Source organism: Hyposmocoma kahamanoa, unplaced genomic scaffold (assembly GCF_003589595.1).
Source record: "Hyposmocoma kahamanoa isolate Upper Pololo Valley unplaced genomic scaffold, ASM358959v1 65, whole genome shotgun sequence".
Taxonomy (NCBI): Eukaryota; Metazoa; Arthropoda; class Insecta; order Lepidoptera; family Cosmopterigidae; genus Hyposmocoma; species Hyposmocoma kahamanoa.
In genome coordinates, this window is record NW_020653853.1 from 4,366,170 (window position 1) to 4,390,307 (window position 24,138).

Consider the following 24,138-nt stretch of genomic DNA (forward strand, 5'->3'; position numbering starts at 1 on the left):
AAAATGAAGGCTCCTTTTTCCATTGTTTATAAGCGTATTATTGACTCTCCAGCATGCACCTATTGCAATAGTGCCGATCTACTTGTGGACCATTTATTCTTTAACTGCACAATCTTCAATTTAATATGTCTTAGCTTCATTGATGCAACTACTGTAAATATATAGCAAACCCAAAGATTTCCCGCGCTCAACAGAGACCTATTGAATATAGACGCTTAACCCTGTCCTAAACAATTACATATCAACCCTTCATGACATATCAAAAAAGTTATATAAGAACAGGCGAATTCCATTCCATTTCAATGAAAACAAGGAAAGATACTAATATATGACGAGGCTGTATGGTGCAGCCTTTGCGTACCGAAATAAAAAAATAAAAAATAGCTTCCTTTCATTTGTTTTAATTAAGGTACAATGAAATTAATTTGTCGTATCTTATGTACCCATTGCAACCCTAAGAATCTTCATCACTTCAGCCGAAACACGTCCACTGCACAGGTCTACACAAAAACTGCCATAAAAACTTGACCATGGGGAGTTTCCGAAAATATAATTTTATATTTAAGTCCGAATATCAGGCTGCTTTTCAAGTAACAAGGTGCAGAATATAATAATCTGCTTTGAGCAACTATTCAAATCCACCTTGCGTTAAATCTTCTTGGGTTTGCCGTAATGGCCTCATTTGGCCATTATGTTAAGGCCTGGAGCTTGCTGTAAAGTAGCAATGTAATACACAAGACGACATGAATTATGAATGATCTGGTTTTTACTGAATGGGTTGTTTTATATTTGACATTGTTTAACTTTTATGCCATCTAATGGAAAGACCCACATCTTTCTACATACATTTTGGTTATAGTGACCCTTCCTATCAATCTCTTGGTTATGCAGGAAGGGCACTAGAACCTGTGCGAACAAGCCCTCACTGGAACCTTCTCAGTCAGGTCCAGACCCTAGGTCACCCCGTTTGCACGGAGGTAACTGTGTCTTTTGCCTTTTTATTTGTTTGTTTGTGTCTATTTTCGTTTCGAAACGAAGCGACCGATTGACATGATTTTTATTTTATTTATTCAATAAAACAGGACAGATATATGAACTACACGGAGAGAAATATCGAACCGAGTTAGTTTGAGCAATCTCTCAATTAATATTAGTTGATGTTCACAAGTTGTAGTCGAGAGTCGAGAGCTCAGTCGGTGTCTATGGGTCGTATTCTAGAACTCTACTTAATGACCTAATGACTCAAGTCAGGATTTGAGTATGGTTTAAAGAACTCGAAATCATACTCAAGTCTCTGCCATTAGAGTCGTATTTCCCGTGCTTGTGTTTCCAGTGCAATCCTGACTTGAGCATTGAGTAGAGTTCTAGAATACGACCCTAAGAGTCTTCCTAGATGAAATTACAAAATTGCACCTCATCCGGTTCTCAAAAGGCTAATGCCTTGGATGAGTTGCCCCGGGTGTACGTACAACACCCTCCCTATATTCCAGAGAGGTGCCGGAACTGTAGGCACACTCACTTCCTGTTGCGCATTGCACAACCAACGGTGGCCACCGCTAAGCCGTCGACTCTAAGTCAACTACCAAATCTCCTCAATTGGTGGCGGAGTTGCAAGACACGCTCACTTCCCGACGCCGATAAACGGCGTCTCTCTGGATCCTAAATTCCTACGTAATTCTTACGGAGGGAAAGGAGAATGTAAAAGAAAGTCCCGGAGATGCCGGTAGCAGTGTTCTGTGATAATGTCCGGACATAACTCCCGATTTAAAGGGCAACTCATGTGCCCCTCGTGTCTTCTCGCCTTAAGCCCTAGACCGTCTAGACCGTTACTAAGATGCGCTAGATGCGCGCAGGGCGAAAATTACCCAAGTCGAAATCCACAAGAGACGCCCGTGATCACTGACGGGGGGCTGGACGCGCGCCGTACCTTGGTCTTACGGTCGGAACTTCCCATCTCTTGGATCGGTAGATAGGGACATTGCGAGTCGGCAGATAGGGACAATGTGTAGTAATTTCGAAAGCCTAGATACCTTTTATATTTGTATTCCCTTCAAATAGTTTTAAAACATTAGCAAAATGCAAAAGCGACGTTCTCAAGAAGTAACTTTTCAATTCAACCCAATCTTGTTCGTTCGGGTCGTAAAATTTGCAGTTGCTCGAAGCGAGGGTTTGCATATGCAAATTGACGCTCTCGGCGTCCACTGAGGAAAATATTATCTCTTGAGAGAAAATGTAATAGGGAATAGTTACTGACGAGTTGAGAATAAGATCCAAAGAATGGTGAGTTACAAAATTATACTCCATTAGCCTTTGTTGCGTAGAATAACTCGAGTTGCCTACTCATCGCTGAAACTGTTTATTTCTTCCAAAAAGTATAAATATGAATATTCAGATCCCTTACTTGAGAAATGATTGGTTCTCCATACCAAGTTTTATCCGCTATTTCACATCCTTTAAGATTTTGTGCAAAAAGTAGCCTACAATATTAAACGCAGGCCACACCGCGAACGACGCTAGTTGTGTAATGATTGCATACAATACTTTTTCTACGAATAAATAAAATAATGAAACAACTAATATTTAATATATATTTTGATCAATCCATGACAACAAAGCAGCTCAGTGGCGAGTACAACAGACAATAAGAATTTTGATTCGGCACTAAAATGTGCGACTTTATGACGTGGTTTATGAAACAGATTAAAGTACTGGAGTAGAAAAGAAATTTTTTTTTAAGATATAAAAAGTATCAATGCAAAATTAGAATTCAATAATTCTGTATAAAAATAAGCATCTTTTCGGTGGTTTTCGCAGAGCATACTACGAAAACCACCGAACTACAATTACTACCATACCCGTTTGTATTGTATTTTGGGATACCAACTTAAAAGTATATCTTTAACTGGCTTAAATAACATCTGTATAATACTCCTTATGAAATAATAATATAATATCAGTACAGAGTAGTAAAAAACCGACCTCAGAAGTCCGTGGAATTACATCTATTTGCTAAATTTTATTAAAATTGGTTAAATGAAAGTACGCGAAACCGGGTTGATCCTCTAGTTTGCCACCCTTAGAGGTGAAATATTTTCTTCAATTTTAAATGGGACCAATACTAAAGTTACCTGTTTCAAAAAAAAAAAGAATCACCAAAATCAGTTCACAAATAAAAGCGTAACACACATTAAAAAATTCCTTTTTTTGAAATAGGTTAAAAAGATTGAATGAAAATATATTTTTCATCAAATTGTAATCGAGCTTTTTATGCATAAATGCATAAAGTCAATGATTTCATAAAAAAAAGAAATTTATATGACTATCAACTCTTTATTCTGTCGCATAAAAAACAAACACGTATAGGTCATTTTTTAAACAATCCACTTAAACAATGGTACCACTGCAGGTGTATTCTAAAAGCTGTCGAGAGAATTCCAGCCACGTCCAGAGGCGAGATGGCAATTGCGTCGTAAACCCAAGACGTGGCCGCTTCACCAATTAGCCGGTTAATTTAATGATTGATTTAAGGTTTGGGGGTTTGAACTTTGCGTCTTGACCGTGTAGTTAATCGCTAATTTAACCCCACAATATTAAATAAGGGATAAATAAGTAAGGAGAAGGGTAGTTTCTTAAAGAGTTTCTGGTACGTTATAATAGATTTCTTAGAAGCATTATAAAAGGGTAGATCTAAGCTAGGAGAAGAACAGAAAGACTAAAATGAAGTTATTAAGCTCAGTATGAAATGTCACAACTTCTTGATCACTAGAGGGCGCTATGCAATTTACAATCTAGGCTCTAGAGTATCTTTTGGAGATAAGCTTAAAGAGATTAATATTCTTACATTAGCGTCACAAAACATGTTATTTATGTAAAGAAGAATAGTAATTTTTTAAATAGTGACAGGTGTAACATTAACATGAGGAATAAAAATAAACTAGCTATTGTTGACAGTCGTCTTCACAAGTCACAAATTCTTTTAAGGGGCGATGTGTACGCTTCTATAATAAGTGAAATTGAAAATTAACCATAGTGAAACAAAAACTTTATACTGAAGGTTATTGTACAGCTTCTGCGTACTTGGATTACAAGAATCAGTGATAGTGACCAATTTAGCTCGTGCATGTAGTCTCAATCTAAGAAATGTTTGAAATAAATGTTATAAATGTAGAATGTATTCAAATGTACATTTAAAGAAAAGAGCAACCCTTAGAGTTTCTTGCTCATTCTTCTCAGGAGACTCTGCTTTACGAATGAGCAGTAGAGTTTAATTAATATGACGATTTCAAGTGTAAATTACTTACCCATGAAATAAAGATGAATTTGAATTTTGCCATAGATAATTGTCAAATACTTTACGCAGTGACTGTCAAGTGACAATTGTCACAGTAAGCTTAGGTTCAACACACACTGGCGCAGAGTCGAAGCTTTACGTCGCGTCTTGTTTTTCAACTACAACGCCTGGCGACACTTGCATTAGTGCGCCCGGATCACAGTGTGGTCGGCGTCTGACGCTCAAGTAACGCCGACGCTTGGTTCCAGTCGAGCGGCTTCGCGCGTCGACTCTTGACTTCATATTTGCATAATACAAATTTGTACATTAATAATAGGAAAATAGAGGTGAATATGCTATAGGCGAAAAACATGACGCGTCGCGATGCTTCGACTCTGTGTCTGAGTGTGAGTTGAGCCTTATGGTAGAGATAAAGGGAAAAAGCTAACGTCGTGTCGTATCATGAATGGAGCTGGTTGGCGCTTTCGCGACATCGTCTGTATTAATAATTGGCCTGCATAGTCCCACTGCTGGGTACAGGCCTCTTCTCACTGTAGTTCGCACATGGGCCCAATGTGGATTGGGAATTTCACAAACATAATAAAATTCCTTTGATTTGATGTGTGCAGGACTCAACACGATGTTTTCCTTCACCGAAAAGTCATGAAATTTTCAAATTAAATTTCGTGCATAAATTCCGAAAAACTCAAGGGTCCAAGCCCGGAATCGAACCCATAACCTTCTAGTTAAAAGGCGGTAGGTCAAACCGTAAGGCTATTATAACTATAGCGTCAGTATTAACATGAAATCAGTCCGTCATTCTCGGACTAGTGTTCACTACTTGATTGATTCACTACAAAAAATTGAATACTTCAATAATAAAAATTGCCACGGAAATCAGGTAGTGGACACTAGTCCGAGAATGACCGTAATAAGAAAAATAAAAGCAAAAGGATTTTGTTTACAATACTGCAAATGGTATTTTACATCCAATTTAAAATTCAAAAACTAATATCAACTTCTCGTTCCAAAGGAAATTAAGCCCATTGAATGTTCGACGAACAATTGTCAGCAGTCAATTATAAATAAAAGATGTAATTTCATTTGGGACCTTTTCGAGTTTGACCTACGAACCGTTTAACTCGGAAAGTCGTATAACTCAGAAACTCGGAAGGCTTTAATTGCGACCATCTATTCTGGACAATAAAATTTTACTATTACTGAATTCAAAGCAGAAAAATAGCTACGTGGTACAGTCACGAGTACATTTGAACCGTTTGTGTTGCAAGTAGCATAATTGGATGATGATAAACAATAACGTTTGAACCAACATTATCATAGTTATGCGAAAATGTCACCTAAATTTTTTTTGGTTTGATTTTGATAATTTGTTCTAACGTTCAAGTACAATTTGCTATAATATCATTGCAGGGTTCATGGGATATTATTGTTTACTTGTAACAACTGTATATACCATAGCTTTCTAAAGTGGTCCCTACTGGGGGGCCTCAGTGGGCGCTGAAGAGTCATAGGAAGTCGGTGATGCTGTCCAGGGGTTGCTGAAAAATTGAATTGACTGAATTATCTATATATACTTGCCAGGTGAAGCCTGCAAACCAGCAAAATGCTGAGGCTTGTACCTTGTCTTCGACATAGATATATAGTCTGTTTATTTTTTTTTAATATAAACTAACGTGCGATAACGCGCACACAGTCATAGCCCCGCACTAGGGAAACCCTGTATCGCGGGTGCCATGGACACACACACACAGACAACTACAAATTACACCCAAACTCACGAGATAAATAAATGTAGGCCTTACAAATATTTCTCCCGACCCGGGAATCGAAGACGGGATCTCTGCGTGGCAGTCCAGCATGGTAACTGTTCGGCCACAAAGGTAGTTATATTTAAAATACATAAACGTATGGCGCACTATAAGTTTTTGAGAAAAAAAATACTGTAATAAAAAAAAAACTAAATAACCAATTTTGAAAACATTTATGCCACTCCTCCGTAACAACCTCTGAAACGACTTTTTCATACTCTTCGACAGCCTCTTCAGGTGATGAAAATCGTTGACCGCGTAACTAACTCTTAATTTTCGGAAATAAATAAAAAGCACAAGGTCGGGACTGTACGCGAGATGGCTCATAAGGTCAACGTTGTTCACCTTCAACAATTCATTTGTCTGTCTGGCCGTGTGAGAACTGGCATTAACATGGTGCAAGATGATACGGCGTTTACGGTTAGTTTTACGGAGTTTGTCAATAACTTCTGGCAAACAAATGGTCGTGTACCAATCACTATTCACGGTACAACGATTCTCTAATGACAAAGATAGAGAATGGGATGCTTAGATGGTTCGGACATGTAGAGAGAATGAACGACATAAGATTAACGAAACAGATTTATAAGGTGAGTGTGAGAGGGCAAGTTGGTAAGGGCCGAACAAGGCGAACTTACTACGATCAAATTGAGGCCATCCTAAGGAAGGGCCAGGTCAAGAGTACCCCTAACCAACGAGCGTGTATAAAAGCACTGTTGTCTGTTGATGAGGCGAAAGATATGTGTCAGTACCGTAGCAAGTGAAAGACTGTTGTCCCTGCCTACGTCGATGGGAACAAGGCGTGAAGTATATTTATGTAAGTATATAATTAAACTTTAGAGTTAATAAACTTTTTCTTTCATTCGTCAATATGCAAAACTTTAGTAGTTAAATTTAGTTAAAATCTACTTAAAACTGTCAAAGTTCGAGTTAATTTTACGCTAATATAACTTGGTGCATTTCTTATCGCAGTTATTATTTAAGTTTTAAATCACAACGTTGTATAGTAGAGAGTAGTAGTCTTGACACTTTGTACTTTGGGCGGTTCTTATCGTAAGCGGTACAGAGTAGAAAATAAATCTTAAGTATCATATAATTCATATATTTTCTCATATCATATAAGAGAAAATAATGTTAAAAGAAATTAAATTAAAAAATATCTATAGGAAATGAAACTATTTTTCCCGATTTAAATCGCGTATATTTGTTTTTACAGGTCCCATGGTCACGGTTGATCAACCAAAACAAACAAATATACGCGACTTAAATCCGGAAAAATAGTTTCATTTCGTATGAGTAACACTCGCGAAAACCTAAGAACTCGATAAAAAATATCTACTTTTCTATAGAGGTAAATTCATACCTTATCCTACTAGTAAAAACAGTGATAAATATGCCTCTTTTAACCGACTTCAAAAAAGAAGGAAATTCTCAATTCGACAGTATTTTTTCTTTTTTTTTTGTATGTATCTTGTTATGCGATAACTCATTTGTGAACCGATTTTGATGATTCTTTTAAGTTGGAAAGAGGGTACCTCAGTATTGGTCCCATTTAAAATAGAAGAAAATATTCCACCTCTAAGGGTGGCAAACTAGAGGTGAATCCGGTTTCGCGCATTTTCCGGTAATCGATTTCAATAAAACTTGGCAAATAGGTAGATGAACTTCCACGAACTTTTGAGGTCAGTTTTGTAGTACTTTGTACTGAGATTATTTACTGATCACGTCAGTACCTACACATTTTTTTAAATGTCTTATGCGCCCTTTCAACTAACGGCAGCAGTGTTGTTAAAGTCCACGTCTCGGCTGCGTTGGACATAACTGGAAGAATGCGACTGACTAAAATCATCACAGACAGCGAATAAGTTTAATTTCCAATATGTAGCAATCGTAAAAACCTCAAAAGGTTTTTTTAAACAAAACCACTTCAAGTAGCGAAATATACCTCTTCACACTAAGATACTTTAATAGAAGAACATAATATAAACTCTTCCAACTAATTACTGTATAAGTACTAGTGGCAAAGGAAATACTCAAATACACTAACCGGCAATAAAACCGTGCTTCTGACAGAACAGGGTCGACAGCAAAGTTTGAAATAACTTAAGCCATAAATAATGAAGCTAGAATCCTGTGTTTAATGTGCTGTAAAGACTTTATTAATATACAAAACTTTAATATTTATTTAAGGATAAAGTAATAAAAAGAAGATAAAGAAATAATACTAATGTATTAATAATTTAGGCGAATAATATGGAGTTGGTACCCACTTTAAGCAGCGGAAGTTTGCCTATTCGGCTCATGTTCTGCGACACAACAGATATCGTCTATTGCATACCATAATGATGGGCAAAGTAGCTAGAAAAGTTGAAACAAGAAAAATGTCATGGCTTCGTAACATCAGGGAGAGGACCGGCATCAAGGTCGTGGAGCAACTGTTCAGGCTAGCTCTGGACAAAGAAAGATATAGATACTGTTATGGACAGGCGTGTAGCTTACCATCAGGCGCACGATTTGTTCGTCCCGTCACTTGATGTTAAAAAAAAGAAAACTGTTCAATAATGGAGGGGCACTTGAAGAAGAATATTAATAATTTAGTAGCAGTAGAGCACTTTGCCAAAGAGTTCATCCAGTTCACCTTTCTATTTCTACTGCCAAGCGGTAATGTAAGTATTACTGCGTTCCGGTTTTGAAAGGTAAGAGTGAAATTATAGGCACCTGGGATTTGTCAACTTATGTCCAAGGGTGACGAGCGCTGTAGCAGTGCCCCTCAAATCTTTGTGATTTTAAACTCTAAGTGGCACTGCAACTGTTATGGACAGGCGTGTCGCTTAATACCAGACGCACGACTTGTTCGTCCCGTCACTTGGTGTTATACAAAAAAGAAACATTAGCTGCTTGATTTTAAGCTCGTGAGTTTTCTTCATTGACTTACAAATAAATGGACGACGGGTCTAATACAAAAACCACGAAAAAAATGTCCCAAGCCAACCTATTCGAAATTTAAATTGTTATGTCATCGCAGTATCGCGCTGTCAGTAGAACAAATGAAGACTAAAGCGGAGTGTCGCGCTCTGTATACGATTTTAGCGCCTTACAAGTGCGGACACTTTTTAGCGCGGACCCGACGTCCATATAATTGTAAGTCATGGTTTTCTTCTTTGTTCGTCAAAATGAAAAACTTGATTAGTTTCGTATTAAGTCAAAGTTAGACTCATTACGTCACATTGCAAGTACGTATTAAAGTTCAATTACAGTTGCCAAAGTTGAAGTTAATTCTACCTTAACAACAACTTGCTAGAGAATTTCTTATCGCAGTTATTATTTAAGCATTGAATCAATACGCTGTACAATATAATTGCTTTCAACTTGAACAAACACATTTGTTGGGGAAACGACTTTATGCGTTTAGTTTTTGCATAAATAAATTTATTCGAGTCAGCGCCGCGGAAGCTCATGATTAAGGACCACGAGCGCCTTTATTTATTTGTTTTTTTTTTGTTTATTTAGATTGGATATCCAAAACAATACATATATAGAGTATGTAGCTAAAAAGGTACAATGAAAATATAAAAACAAAAGTAAATAGCTAAAGCATTTGTGTTATGGAAATCGGAAATAACGACGGTACCACAAACACCCAGACCCGAGACAATATAGAAAAGTTAATTTTCTACACTGACCCGGCCGGGGATCGAACCCGGGATCTCAGAGATGGCGACACCAAGAAAACCGGTGTGCAAGCCACTCGACCACAGAGGCCGTCCAATATTTGAAATTCATATAGACTTGCTGTTCTTATCATAAGCACGGGAGAGTTGCAGTGTCACTCAGAATTTTATATCACAAACATTTGAGGGGCACTGCCACTGCACCCGGTACCCTGTGACGTAAGTTGATAAGTCCTATGTGCCTGTAATTTCGTCACCACTTTTACCCTTCAAAACCGGAACGCAGTAACGCTTACATTACTGCTTGGTGGCAGAAATAGGTAAGGTTCGAAATATTGCCATCCGTCATAGGACGAACTCTTTCACAGAGTTCTTACTGTTACTAAACTATGATCTGGTAGAGAAATTCTGGGCCCACTACATTCCCCTTTCAGTGAACTTAAAGCTTACGAGGCCCTGAGTGAGCGATCACGTCTTAATTATTGTAAATAAAAACTTTCAACTTTCTAAATCATGAACTCTACTAATGATTGTTATCGCAACAAAAACACACCCAATTAGGGGCAGATTACACAAGACTTCCCTCTGTTAATCGGAAATCTTGATGAACCTTCCTAATGGCTGAAACTGAACGAGTAATTACGGCTTCCGAATGTCCATTGATTTTTTTCACCCTTGTACAAAAGATAATAAAGTTGCTATTCGTTAAATTTACAAAGTAAGAACGTTTTATATTGTTTAATAATTCATTACAGAATAAATACGGTTTTCTGCATTATTTTATTGCTACAGCAAAAACAGAAAAACCTGGTGGTCATAAACTAAACTATTCCTCTGTACACCCATAACACACAACACAACAAATTTGGAAAAGTTCGTTTCCTAAATGCGTGTTTACATCGCTGCTAAAACTCGCCGTGTGTAACCACTCTTAAATATCATTACCGTCCCTACACGAAACATCATTCCTTCGCTGTACGTCTGGCGCACCTTGGCCAATAATCGGCGAGTACCTTACGTCGATTAGCAAATCCTTTCACCACAATGGCAAGCATTATAATATATGTCATTGATACGATAAGGAGAATGGGCTACAACAGGGCTCTAAAAGTAAAAACAGTGAAGTAGATTACCGACAAAACAATCGGTACACAATAGGTATTTGTTATGCAAGGCTGCAAAGTTGTAGTTTCACGCGATTGCAATGTTGAAATCGAGCAAGCAAAGGATGGTAAGATTGAGCCACGAGCGAAGCGAGTGGTTCTAAAATAGAACCCTGAGCGACGCGAGGGTTTCAAAACAACTTTGTTGCCGAGCGAAATATACAACTTTTCACCTCATTATAGTGAGGATAATGGTAGATGAAAGAAAAACAATTAAATTATAAAACATCAGTTTTATAATCAAAAGAAAAAGTTTATCGTCGGATGAGTTCTGAATTTACACCTCATCAACCTTGCTTGTACTTATAATTTTATGTGATTATTGAAATTATTATAGTTCTTCGACATATAAAAATAATTTAATAAACAAAATTAGTTACCGTTGTCAATTTAATATCTACAATAATGAGAATAAAATATACCAACGGATTTATATTACATAAATAAGTAATGTGCGACAAATCGCGTAGTTGAACGTGTCATTATGTTTTTTTTTTCATCGAACGAAAAAGTTACGTGCACCACAGTCCATTGTCAAGTTTGAAGTTAAAAAACGTTTTCCACTCTAGCGTGGAAAAATCGCTTTTGCGCGCCGTTTTCTAATGAGAAAGAAAGCCTTTCCGAGTTAGTGAGGTGAAATAATTATTTGTTATGCAAGGCTGCATAGTTGTTGTTTGCCGCGAGTGCTTGTATTGAAACCTGAGTAAGCGAAAGGAAACTAAAATTGAACCACGAGCGAAGCGAGTGATTCAAGGCACGAGACGCAAAACAACTTTGCTGCCGACGGAAACACACAACTTTTCACCTCACTATTTTGTTTTATTTTATTAGATAAGGTACAGCAACAGATTACAGATCAGAATATACATTAACAAAACTATTCTACATGAATGAATATAAACCTGCAATCCAATTCTAGCTATACATAACACTTTGCAGTGCACATATTTTGATACCTAGAAAACATTGTTTAAATATGCTTAACGAATAAAAAAGATAATAAAAGATATTAAAAAAACAAAGCTTACGTAAAGAAATGAAGGTGGTGGATTCGAACGTAGGAGTCTTCTAAAACTGTTATAACTACCATTATACAGATCATGATCAGAACAGATATCATTGTAATATCTACACATTCTGGATATCGGGCTATTTATGACTCGAGACATTGTTGATAGAACGTGGAATACAGAATAGTTGGGTATTACGTACAGAACGTGTTGACACCTTCATATATATCATCTGCAAAACCGTTAGCAATCTTGTGGAGCATACATAAATCCGATATCTGTCGTCTTTTTTCGAGACTAATCATGCCAAACTTTATCAGACGATCACTGTAGTTTGGTATTTTCTTCCTGAAACAGTATTTATAGCTCATTGTTCTTAGGAATCTTCGCTGCACCGATTCTATCCTATCTTTATGATTCTGGCAAGGAGACCAGACAGATGAACAGTACTCTAAAATACTCCTTACCAAAGAGTTGTATAACATATACCACGATGTCATCTTTTGGAAGAGCTTAGCAACACGGAGGATAAAGGACAGCATTTTATTCGCGCTTCTACATATGTGGTCATAGTGGGATCTGAATGAAAGGGCTGAATCAAAGGTCACTCCCAAATCCCTTACAGTAAAAGCTCTCGTTAATGCCGATCCATCAATTCTATAAGTATGTACAACTGGATATCTTCTTTTAGTAAAGGTAATTATGTTACACTTGTTATTATTTAGAGACATTAGTTTCAGCTTGCACCATTCACTAATTAAGTCGATACCATTTTGTAGCGCAATACAGTCCTCAATGTTCACAACATCTCTAAAGATCTTAATGTCGTCGGCATAAGCGAGACAGGGATTATCGATTTTTTCCAACAGATCGTTAATAAAGATTAATAATAAGAGCGGACCAGGATTAGAACCCTGGGGCACGCCTGACATTGGGATGAAGGGGTCAGAGTCATAGCCATTTAAAGCCACAAGTTATGAACGATTAAGAAGGTAGGAAGTTAGCCAACGTAAAAGATTGCCGTGAATGCCTAGCTGATGTGCTTTTGTAATAAGAATTGAATGATTAACGCGATCAAAAGCCTTGGCAAAGTCTGTGTAAATTGCATCCACCTGACTACCGCGACCAAATGAATCACATATGTAAGAAGTGTAGACTAGTAAATTTGTCTGTGTTGATTTCCCCGACATAAAACCGTGCTGACTTTGGTTGAGTAAAGGATTTATATGTTTGTATACTTGTTCATATACAAAACCTTCAAATAATTTTGCAAACCAGTACAATATATAGATAGGGCAATAGTTACTGACCTGACTGACACCTCACTATAGCGAGGGAAATGGTAAGTGAAAGAAAAACAGTTGAACTATGAAACCTTTTTTAATGAAAAGAAAAAGTTCCTTTTCGGATGCGCTCTGAATTTACACCTCATCAATTTTTATTCTTGCTTGTACTTTTATTTTGTAGGATTAAGTGATTATTGAAATTATTTTAGTTCTTCGACGCACCAAAATAATTTAATAAACACAATTAGTTATCATTGTTAATTTAATGTCAACAATAATAAGAATAAAATATAAAAACGGATTTATATTGCATAAATTCAAATGAAGTACAAATCGCTGAATTCAACATGCCGTTATCTTATTTTTTTCACCGAAAGAAAAAGTGCACTACAGTCCTTCGTCAAGTTCGAATTTCAAAAACCTTTTCCACGCTAGCGTGCAAGAAACGCTTTTGCGCGCAGATTTCTAATGAGAAAGAAAGCCTTCCGAGCTAGTTAGGCGAAAAGTATATTCGTATAGTGACGCAATATCTTACATGCAATCAAAAGCACAATTGGATTACATTTTCATCAGATTACCTTCCGTGCTTGGAGCATCTTATCCATTAAACATAGTTAATTGTTTATGCAAATGGTAACACGTAAAGATCGCCTACTAATGGTCAACTACACGCGGTGTAATGATTGTAATCAATAATTTAACATTGCATTAAAATGCAAACTCCTTGGGTCTACAATCGTATCAGAAAACATCGTTCGTGGAAATGAAATACACGGTGATTAGTTGTGAATGAGCGATTACACATGCGATGACATTGTGACTGTTTAGTTTAATTTTGACGGAGAGAGAGAGAGAGAGAGAGAAGAGAGACAACAATATTGTGTGGTTTGTTTGGTTGAACAGGGATGTGGAAAACCAGTGCAATCATAAAGTACTTCAGAACACCTTTGAATCTTTGAACGACGGTAGGAAGCTTTTAAAAATGTTTTCAAAATCATAAGTTTTTTTTGTAATTTATGAAATAAACGTTAATATCAACTACTTGATAGCTTTGTGTATTGACATTGTTTACGAATAAAAAAATAAAAAAAATTATCATTCTTTTTTAAACTGTTTATTAATTTGGATCTTTAATAATTATTAAACATGTCTGCCCCATAAATATTTTTAATTATAAACTATAAGTGGTAACTTATTTATTTCATGCAATGTTGGTTATTATGGGCTGTGGTAACTATTACCAGCAAGTGGACCATCTGTATACATTACATTTCAGTTAGTGTAGCCAGGGCCCTTAAATCGAAAATTACGTTTCGTTACCGGAAAAGTTATATTTTTGCTGCAAAAGTTACATTTTACAAGTTCGTTTTTTTAATTAAGAATTGTAACTGTAAAAGATTTAACCAAAATCCTTTAATAAAAAAAGTAAATACGCCCAAGAAAAATAGAGCTATAACCAGCAGTTAATTGATTTCACTTTGTTTGCGCCATCTCTGAGTTACTTTTCTGCCTAATTTTGGGTACGTTTCTAAACTATTTAGCTATATATTGTAAATATAATAACAGATACACTTGAATTTAAAAAAAAATACAAAATTGCTTTAAAAACAAAAAATTACTTATTGCGCGATTATAACGACAAAAGTTATGACAAATGTAAGAAATGTAACCACCAGATGGTTACACTGATTACAGTGTAAGTATATGTACACGCTCAAATACAAAAACGCACACTTGCGCGCGTACGCGTAAAAGTGTGCGTTTTTGTATTCGACAAACAGCGAGAACTGATAATTTACACGACAGTGAAATGTACATTTGATTAACGATATTATTCTTTCATGAAATCCTTTACAGGTAGAGCACATTAATTTTAACTACTTGTAATTCGCGTGTTCCTCACTGTTTAGGAAAAATTACACTGTAGCTCACAAGCTATAATGGCGGCATTAATTCATTTTTATCGTAAAATGTTTATATTATGATGTAATTTTTAATTTTTCTGTGGCCACGAGTCGTAAATTTTAACTACATTCTAATTAATGAAATGTAAATATAAAAATTATGTCTTTAATAAACAAACGTCAGTTCACTACTGATCATAGGACTTTGCTAAATCGATAAAACATTTGGCATTGAATTAAAGCAAGAAAAAATGAAGAAAGGTCAAAATGATTTATTTGTTAGATTACATTTAACAAGATCTTATATAATTATCAACAGTACAGTATTCAACCAAAAGGTTGAGGGCTTTCTAGAATAACGTCCTATCTCAAAAAGAACCAATTCACCAGGAAGATGATTTAAAATAATTACAGAATATATTTATAATCATGTTGTCACATCTAGGAAATGAAACTATTTTTCCGGATTTAAATTGAACTTAATTAAAATTCATTCAATAAAATAATTTTGTAAAACTTAATGTAGCGAAAATTGGAATGTTTTCTTTGTAAATTAAAAATAAGGTATTTAATTAATAACTATTGTAACTATAGTGAAAAAATAGGGTGGTTTGCATCAATTTTAGACATAACTGGTTGAAGACTGTACCACCTCAGTCAACCGTGACCATGGGACCTGTAAAGGGCCCGAAACGTCGGTTTGTTTGAAAAAACAAATATACGCGATTTAAATCCGGAAAAATAGCGTCATTCCCTATTGTGTAACAATCGCGAAAACCTAAGAACTCGATATGTTGTCACATGATTATTTTATAAATTATAAAAAGCTCTTGTGTCTTTTAATAACAAAATCTAGTTCATTCTGAGTACAGCTGCCTAATAAAACAAAAAAAATATTATTTTGGTTTAGGCCCAGGTTTAGTTCTTGAAAAATAGCGAGGTGTGCAAATTTTCGTTACGTTATATTATTTCACGTCGTATATTCTAAATACTCTCTAATTGTATAGTCACAGTGGTCCATGAGCCAAACTGATAAAGCGTTTTTAAAAACGTGACCTTAACTGTTTTAAGTAAATAAATAACTCACACACTCATAGACCCGTACTAGGGAATCTACTTTCAGCCGTGTGCCTATGTACTTAAAGACGTTTATTATTAGGCGGAAATGTTTATAACTCTCAAATGATCCGTAAATGAGTCACCTTTGATGTGCGCTCAATTGACATTTATAAAGGGAGTTGAAAAAACTTTTATAAGTTCTCACAAGTGGTGCTATAGCGACAAAAAGCCGTTTAAACCCAATGAGAAGAAATTTATAAGATCTACTGGCTCGACCCCTAGCTTAGTTGGTAAGAACCACGTTGAGGTAATAGACGCTCGTTAGGTTATAGGATCGAAGGATTTTTTCTTTGTTTTTATTCGATCTTTGTACGTATCAATAATAATAACAAACTAATGTAGCATTTTCACAAAAAATAGATGAATATAAGTAGTGAAATTTCATGATTATTACGGACTCCTTTATATAATAACTTCTTATAATTTACACTTTTTCCTATCGTCCTAGTGATGGAGCGATCTAAAGATGTGAAATGTTTTCCATGAAAACAAGAAAGATACTAAATATGTAAAGAGGCTGTGTAGTGGAACCTTTGCCCACTGGCCCTTGCCCACCCAAATTAATGTGAAAATTAAAAAAAAAGAAACGTCGACGTTTATTTACGAAACTAATCACAAATAATTTGTGATAACCGCACTATAGGAGCATCGTCGTCGTCATGAATGTATTTTCTTAATATCGATCCTGCATTTAACCCTTTATTAATACTGATATTAGTTATTTCAAAAGCGTGTGACACGATATCTAATTTAGGGTGCCAGTGATCCACATTAATTGAACAATAGAACGGCATTAGTTAAGGCAGTTTCACAAATCAGCTAAACATCGTTTCACATTGGCGTCAATCGATCGTGTTTCAAGTTTAACCATCTATTTAGGTCACGTTAACTGAACACGATTGTATTTATTACACAATGAACTTTGTGAACGTTATTGCTGTACAATGCAAAACTACATAAACAAAAAATAAGTGTAAAAGGTGTTTTGTATTTTGTTTTATTTTTGCTAGAAAATGTGACAAAAGAAAGTCGTAGTAGATTTTTATTTAAACGTAAATAGACTAAGAAGCCGGACCTACCGCCTCTCGACACAGTTCGATCCGTATACCGCTATTCTGAGTGTTTCAGAATTTATGTGCGAAATTGAAATTTACCATGAGATTTCCGGTGAAGGTTTACAAACTCGGAAAACGTGTGAAGTCTGCAATCCGCATTGGTCCAGCGTGGCGGACTTTGGCCTAAATCCTCGCCTGAGATCGAGAGCCGATAGCAGTGGGACTTATAAATGGGTTGATATTGTTGTAAATGGGCGGATAATTTATTTGTTTATTTTATTTTAGTAATTAATGATTTTAAAACTTACTGCAGAGGGGGTTCTTTTCGTACTTGATGACTTCACCGAATTGAGTAAAAAACTTTCAATCCAGCTTCACGTTTTATTTCCAAAAAAAGGATACCATATACTATACAAGGGGCAAAGTTAATTCTAACCGGTGGAGGGAGCGGTTAGGGACACGGAAGAAGTATCGATACTCTTTGATATCGAGTACTTTTCCTTTTAATACCGATACTTTTGTACATTCTGGTATTAGTACTTTTTAATAATTAAGTATCGTATCATTTCGAATAATTCCCACTTAGGACACATCATATCACAACTCCAGCCACCGATAGATTTTTTTTAAATGTCAACCTTTATTGAGTATCGATACTTTTAATTCGATACTGTGTCCCTAACTATCAGATAGGTCCAAGCAGTCGTTTCCACAAGGACTCAACTCCTAGAAACGTATCGCCTATTCAGATGTTACTCACACATAAATAAAATTCGGTTCAAGTAGTCACTATTCGAGGGAAAATCTTAACACGGCGATGTACAAATTAAGTAAAAAGATAATTAATATATTCAGGCGTTACTTTGCGGAAGTCCATGTTAATAAAAATGGAAGTAAATTAATTTGCTACTCCGCGAACCCAGTGAAGGTTAAATCGTGCAAAATAGCTGCGCTTGTGTTGAATACTTTTTCTTGCAGTTAATTATCCCACACTCCCTCCGCATAAAATTAATAAAATAATTAACACAAGCGCAACTATAGTCACAAACCATCACCAAAACTATACCCGACACGTGTTTCGCCTCTCCACGAGGCATCCTCAGGGGCTGTTGACTGCTCGACGCTCGGCCGAAGATAGAGCTCGTTCAGAACGGTTGGTATATATGGTATTTATACCCCGCTACCCCCAGTGTTGCTATTGTTGAAACCCGAAAATACCCGTAATAAAGGTGATAATGCAAAATTCAATTGTTCATTAATTATAAAACCCCTGTTGTTGTACCTAATTGTTTCCATCTGTTCTAAGACACCCAGTCGTAGTCCTTTTTCGCAAAAATGTAAGATTTCATAAGAATGGGAATCTGGTAAAATATGACTTGTTTCTAACAAATGTTTAGCGAAATTGGACCTGTCTGGGTGCTTATGCCTAAACGTAAAAACATGCTCTTTACATCTAGTTATAAAGTTACGCCCTGTTTGACCTATAATACACTGTTACATGTGTCACAAGTGAGCTTATAAACCCCTGACTTCTTACCACTTTCCACTCTTTCCTTGCCATTGCAAAGTCTAGAGCGTAAAGTGTTATTTAACTTAAAAGCAACATTTATATCGTTTGATTTCAAAATGTTATAAATCTTTTCCGACAAATGGCCAACATAAGTAATGTTTGCTTTATATTTATTAATAGGCAGTGAAGGAACCGCAGTATACAATATGTTGTTGACTATCCGCCTCTGTTTCTTGTGACCTAAGCTATTAATTAACGTTTTACTGGATAAACACTAGGATAGAAAAAAGAAGATCATCTTGGCAGTTCTAGAAGAAGCTTCCATGAATCAATATGTAAAATACGTAATAAATATCTATTTATGAAGACAATCCCAGTTTTATATTCAAAAGTATCTTTCGCTACGCTACCTGAGCTACGTCCTATGGTATAAGTGGTGGAGGCCGCCTTACAAGTGGTGTACGATCGCCTTACGTGGAAATTCCAATGTGGAAAAATTTTATATGATTTTACGAAAAATCTCCAAAGAGAGGAAGAGGAAAACATATATAAGGTCGTAATTTTGATTTATATTAGTTATTTTATTGTTTTATTTCTTGTGCAAGTAAAAAGAGCAAGAAAGAATATGCATTATATTGCGGCACAAAAGTTTACGGGGCTGAATGACGTTGAAGAATTTATAAATCAGTTTGAGGCGATCAGTATATTGTATAATTGGTCAGATGGGCAAAAGAGATACGTGTTAGCATTGTATTTGGAGGGGCCAGCTCTATAATGGTACAAAACGTATTTTGCGTCATACGCGACGTATGGTATAATTGCACAAAAGCTTAAGGAGGAATTTCCCTCGCAAATAGACTATGCCCGAGAGTTTTATTATAGGCGTCAGGGGCCTAACGAATCGCTGACAAGTTATTTTTATAGTTTAGATAAGTTAGCGACGAAAGCGATGATTCAAGATGTTCAGTTTATTAGACATTTCTTGAAGTGTTTGATATCCAGTTTTCAATGGATGCTGGCTAGTAATTTGAATTTGTCGAAAGAGGAGTTGAGAAAAACAATTATGCAAGTAGAAGATATATTTAATCACGGTTACGAAGTAGGTCGACAAAGTATTGAATTGCCAGTATATTTTCATAAGGAGCACTCTCACTGTTGGCAAACACAGGGTGACTCTACACCGATAGTTGGATCCGAGTCTAAACAGTCGGAATATCAAGTGCCACGGGCACCAATCGTGCAGCAGGATACGACACGTCAAGTGTATTCACGGGCACATAGTAGTGGATTTTCGTCGAGATCTCTTCAACGTGGATGTCAGCAAAGCGCGGCTGAACATTTAGGAAATTTCTATATAATTGATGGTTTTAGTGTAGATAGGGCACCTCTTATATCTGTTTTTGTTAATAATGTAAGGTGCAAGGCGTTGGTGGATACTAGTGCTTCGGTTTCAATAATCTTGTTTTGCAGAAAGGTTACATTTGTAGATTCATGATACTCAGAGTTTTCCATTGCGTACAGTAGGCGGAATGCCAATAAAAGTGCAGGCGTCCACCAAAGTGTCGTCGACAATTAATGGAAATGAATACCTATCGAGGTTGTTTGTTGAGCAAGGTGATGAGGAATTTCTTATCCTCGGCCAGGACATTTTAAAGGAATATAATTTCAAATTGTCAAAATTGAAAATTGACAATAAAATTTCTTCTAAGTCCATGACAGATATCGGGTCAAAGAAAGAAAAGTCTTCTATCGGACCGATATCAAAGAGTTCTGATAACTTGGCGGTAAAGAACTCGGAATGTATATATTCTGCTCGGTTACCGGAAATAGAGAAAAAAGTTGACGTAAGTGGCAAGACGGGTCAATGGCGTCAAAAGGGTAATTCCTTGGAAAAATTTTGTAAATATGTCTTGCCGAAAGTGCGTAGTTCGTATGACAATAAAATTACGCCTGAGTTATATAAGTGGGAAAATGGTAATTTTAAACGTAATTTTAGGAAACGAGTAGCCTTGATTGATTCGCACATAGAGCAGATAGGAAGTAGACGGTCAGAACAGGAGCGGAATTTTGATAAAAAAGATACCTAGTTGCTTTGTTGTCCAAGAGATATGATGATATGCGGAAGTTAAGTTAACTAGATCTACTCATAGTTTGGTAGACCGGTTATCTGGTAGGTAGGATCTGGTGATTGTGAATAGGTTGAAAAGGTTCTATAGTAGATAGTTTAATGATTTTTCGTTTCTAGTAGGTAATAGGTTATTTATGTTTTATTGTTAAATGTTTGTCAACGTCAAAGTCAAAGATTACATATTCCATAGGTAAAATAAATTTACACTTGAAAACGTAACATTTAAGCTATTGCTCGTTCACTACGCTGACCTCCCTGAGAAGAACGAGCAAGAAACTCTAGGGATTGCTCTTTTCAAATAAACTTAAATGCCATGGACTACACTTTGAATCAAATTGGTGTAGATTCTGGAGCCGTGTCGTCTTTCGATACATCTTTAAACTCAGGAAATGATAAACTTAATATATACTCCGAAATCTTATTGTAAAAACGTTAAAATCTTATCGTAAAAAAAGTTGTTTATCTTGGTTAAACGAAATTGTGGTACCATGAGTTTGGACTTAGCTCTAAGGTTAATATTATGGATATCTTCTTTCTTATTGAAATTATGTATATTTTTACGGGCATATAAAATATTTGGGTAAATGTACTGTGATCAGTGTTGGGCGTTAATCAATTAAATTTCAATCAATAATTCAATCAGATTAAAAAATCAATTCAATTGAAATCAATTGCAATTAAATCAATTGCGAAGCGTCAGAGTCTCCTTAAACTTTTCTCTGAGAGAAACCCGAGAGCCTAGACGGTACACAGAACGAATAGCTAAATCGAATATCGAATTGTTAATCTTTTGTGTTTGTTTTTCATATGGAGCCATGACCACAGTGTATCTTGAAGAATATTTTGATGATTTTTTTTCCGGCGAATGCAGACGATATAAGGACGGGAGGACGAGATGGATTACCGACTTGGAAGAATATAACTTATTTTTTATTTTTTTTATTTTATGGATATATTATCCTGTGTATGTGCATAGTTCTTGGTCATTCGTCCAGAAGAATAGGAACTGTCTGCATTCAAGGGAAAATATATTTGTTTAATTATTAGGAATCCTCCATATGATATATCGCCATATCATATTGGTGTTAGGAAATGTTGTTGTTAGGATAATTTGCGTGTTATTTTAATTTGTTCAAAGAAAGTAAGAAAGTTTGGTCGAACGTGGATAGCTGCAGGATGAGGACGGAGGCAGCTGGGAGATCAATGTTGATATTCCCCAGTGGTCGCCCGATGGGTGCTCAAGCCTGTGTCGTCGTCGTAGCAACATGTACGTTGAAGATTGTTTAGTGATGCATTTAGAAAGTTTTAGTAGTGATGTTTAAAGATTTTGTAGGAGCATTCAACCAAGCTAAGGTAGCTAAAATAAAGAGTTAAGATTTGGATAGGATACCTAATAGCGAGGGTTTTAGATGAAATAAAGTGTCAGGGTTTAGATAGGTTACCTAAATAGCTAGGATAGCTAACGAATAATTATATTTTGAATTGTTTGATTAAGATGTGGTCATAGTCTGTTCTTTTAGATAGGTTTTTGGTAGACTAAAGCCACAGCCTCCTCGGTGATTTGCTTGTTGGTAAAGTAGTAGCTTCTGAGCAGTGTGTGGCTAGCCTATAGTAAAGACTGATCACTTATGTAAGTTGCCTATCATAGGTAGGGCACCAGCGAGGGATGTTCACCCCTTCAGTTATGAGGAAGAGGGATATAGTCAAGGCTCGACTCTATGAGTAGAAATACTGGCTGCATGAATATAGATTTGTTTGGAACGTATTTAAAAAAATAGGATAGAAAAAAGAAGAACATCTTGGCAGTTCTAGAAGAAGCTTCCATGAATCAATATGCAAAATACGTAATAAATATCTATTTATGAAGATAATCGCAGTTTTAGATTCAAAACTATCTCTCGCAACGCTACCTGAGCTACGTCCTATGTGAGAGGTACTTTATAAATATAAACTGGAATTATCTCTAGAAATAGATATTTATTGTGTTTTTCACAAAGTCACTTTTGGAGGCTACTTCTAGATCTGCCAAGATGTTCTCCTTTTTCTATCCTATTTTTTAAACACATTCTAAATACAAATCTATATTCACTCAGCGAGTACTTCTACTCATAGAGTAGAGCCTAGACTACAGTATCATAAAGAAATCAACATTGAGACTTAAAAGCTTCGACTCCCCAAGAGATTATATCATTGACTATTTCTTTAGGTGAGACCCGTGTCCATCAGTGGAACATACACGGAATAATTGATTGATAGTGAAAATGATAAAGAATAGACAAATATTGACCAAGGCAAAGGACGTGATAGAGGATAGAGCAAGTTTGTCTCGTAAGTGCCTATTTATTCTCTCTTTACAAAGGCCCGAGTCATATTTGTTGTTGGAACATTTCAAAAAGCAAACATTCCAAATCCGCATCAGGAAAAAGGGGGATGGGAGCAATCGCTTCCTGGGGATTGGTGGTATGTCAACAACAGTACACTTATTCATTCCATTTCCATCACGTACAAACACTTATATCATAAATTATTCATAGAATGTTGAAGAAAATTGATTCCTTATTCGCTAGAAGCGTGTATGCAATTTTGCAGCATAATGTAACTTTTCGCTTATAAAACATACGCACACTTAAGGCGTTATATAGAATAACGTAATCAGCCTTTAAAGATGATAGCTGCATTTGAGTTACACGTAGGCTCATTAATAAATCCGTCTTAATTGCAGACTCGGTATGAAAATCTTAAGTACAAAAAAAAGAAAATAACTTAAAGCCGCAAACTCAAGATCGTTGTTAAGAATCATCAAGTGGAGAGTCTTAAGTTTCTTGAGATGGTATTATAAAAGATAATAAGGTAATTTATGGTCTATTAACATAAAGGGAATTTAGAGATTTTTGTGACATATAAGTAGACGAAGTTAGAACAAGTAGAAGCTATTTACAGCTTACAACACCTGCTTACACATCATAACTATCCGTTCAGGATGCTGTTGCCGCTACAGAGCCACTCTAGCGCGTCATGAATGTTGGCGGAGGCGCGCACTGTCGGCTTTCCCGTTATAATGCGAAAGAAGGCCGCTTCTTTTCTTTACAGCGGTGTGCGTGGTAGCCGGAACAGCATATCGATAACTCTCGTGAACCCATTCGATAGTCCCATGCTAGGGCACAGATACAAAAAGTCATAGGTGTAATTTGAA

At 36.1% G+C, this 24,138-nt stretch overlaps 1 protein-coding gene across 5 annotated transcripts in view; it reads right to left on the minus strand.

Annotated features, from left to right (window-relative positions):
• The window catches only part of LOC113231558 (atypical protein kinase C), a 491,714-nt gene that overhangs the window by 228,426 nt on the left and 239,150 nt on the right, over positions 1–24,138 (minus strand). The gene's annotated exons all lie outside the window — the stretch shown is intronic.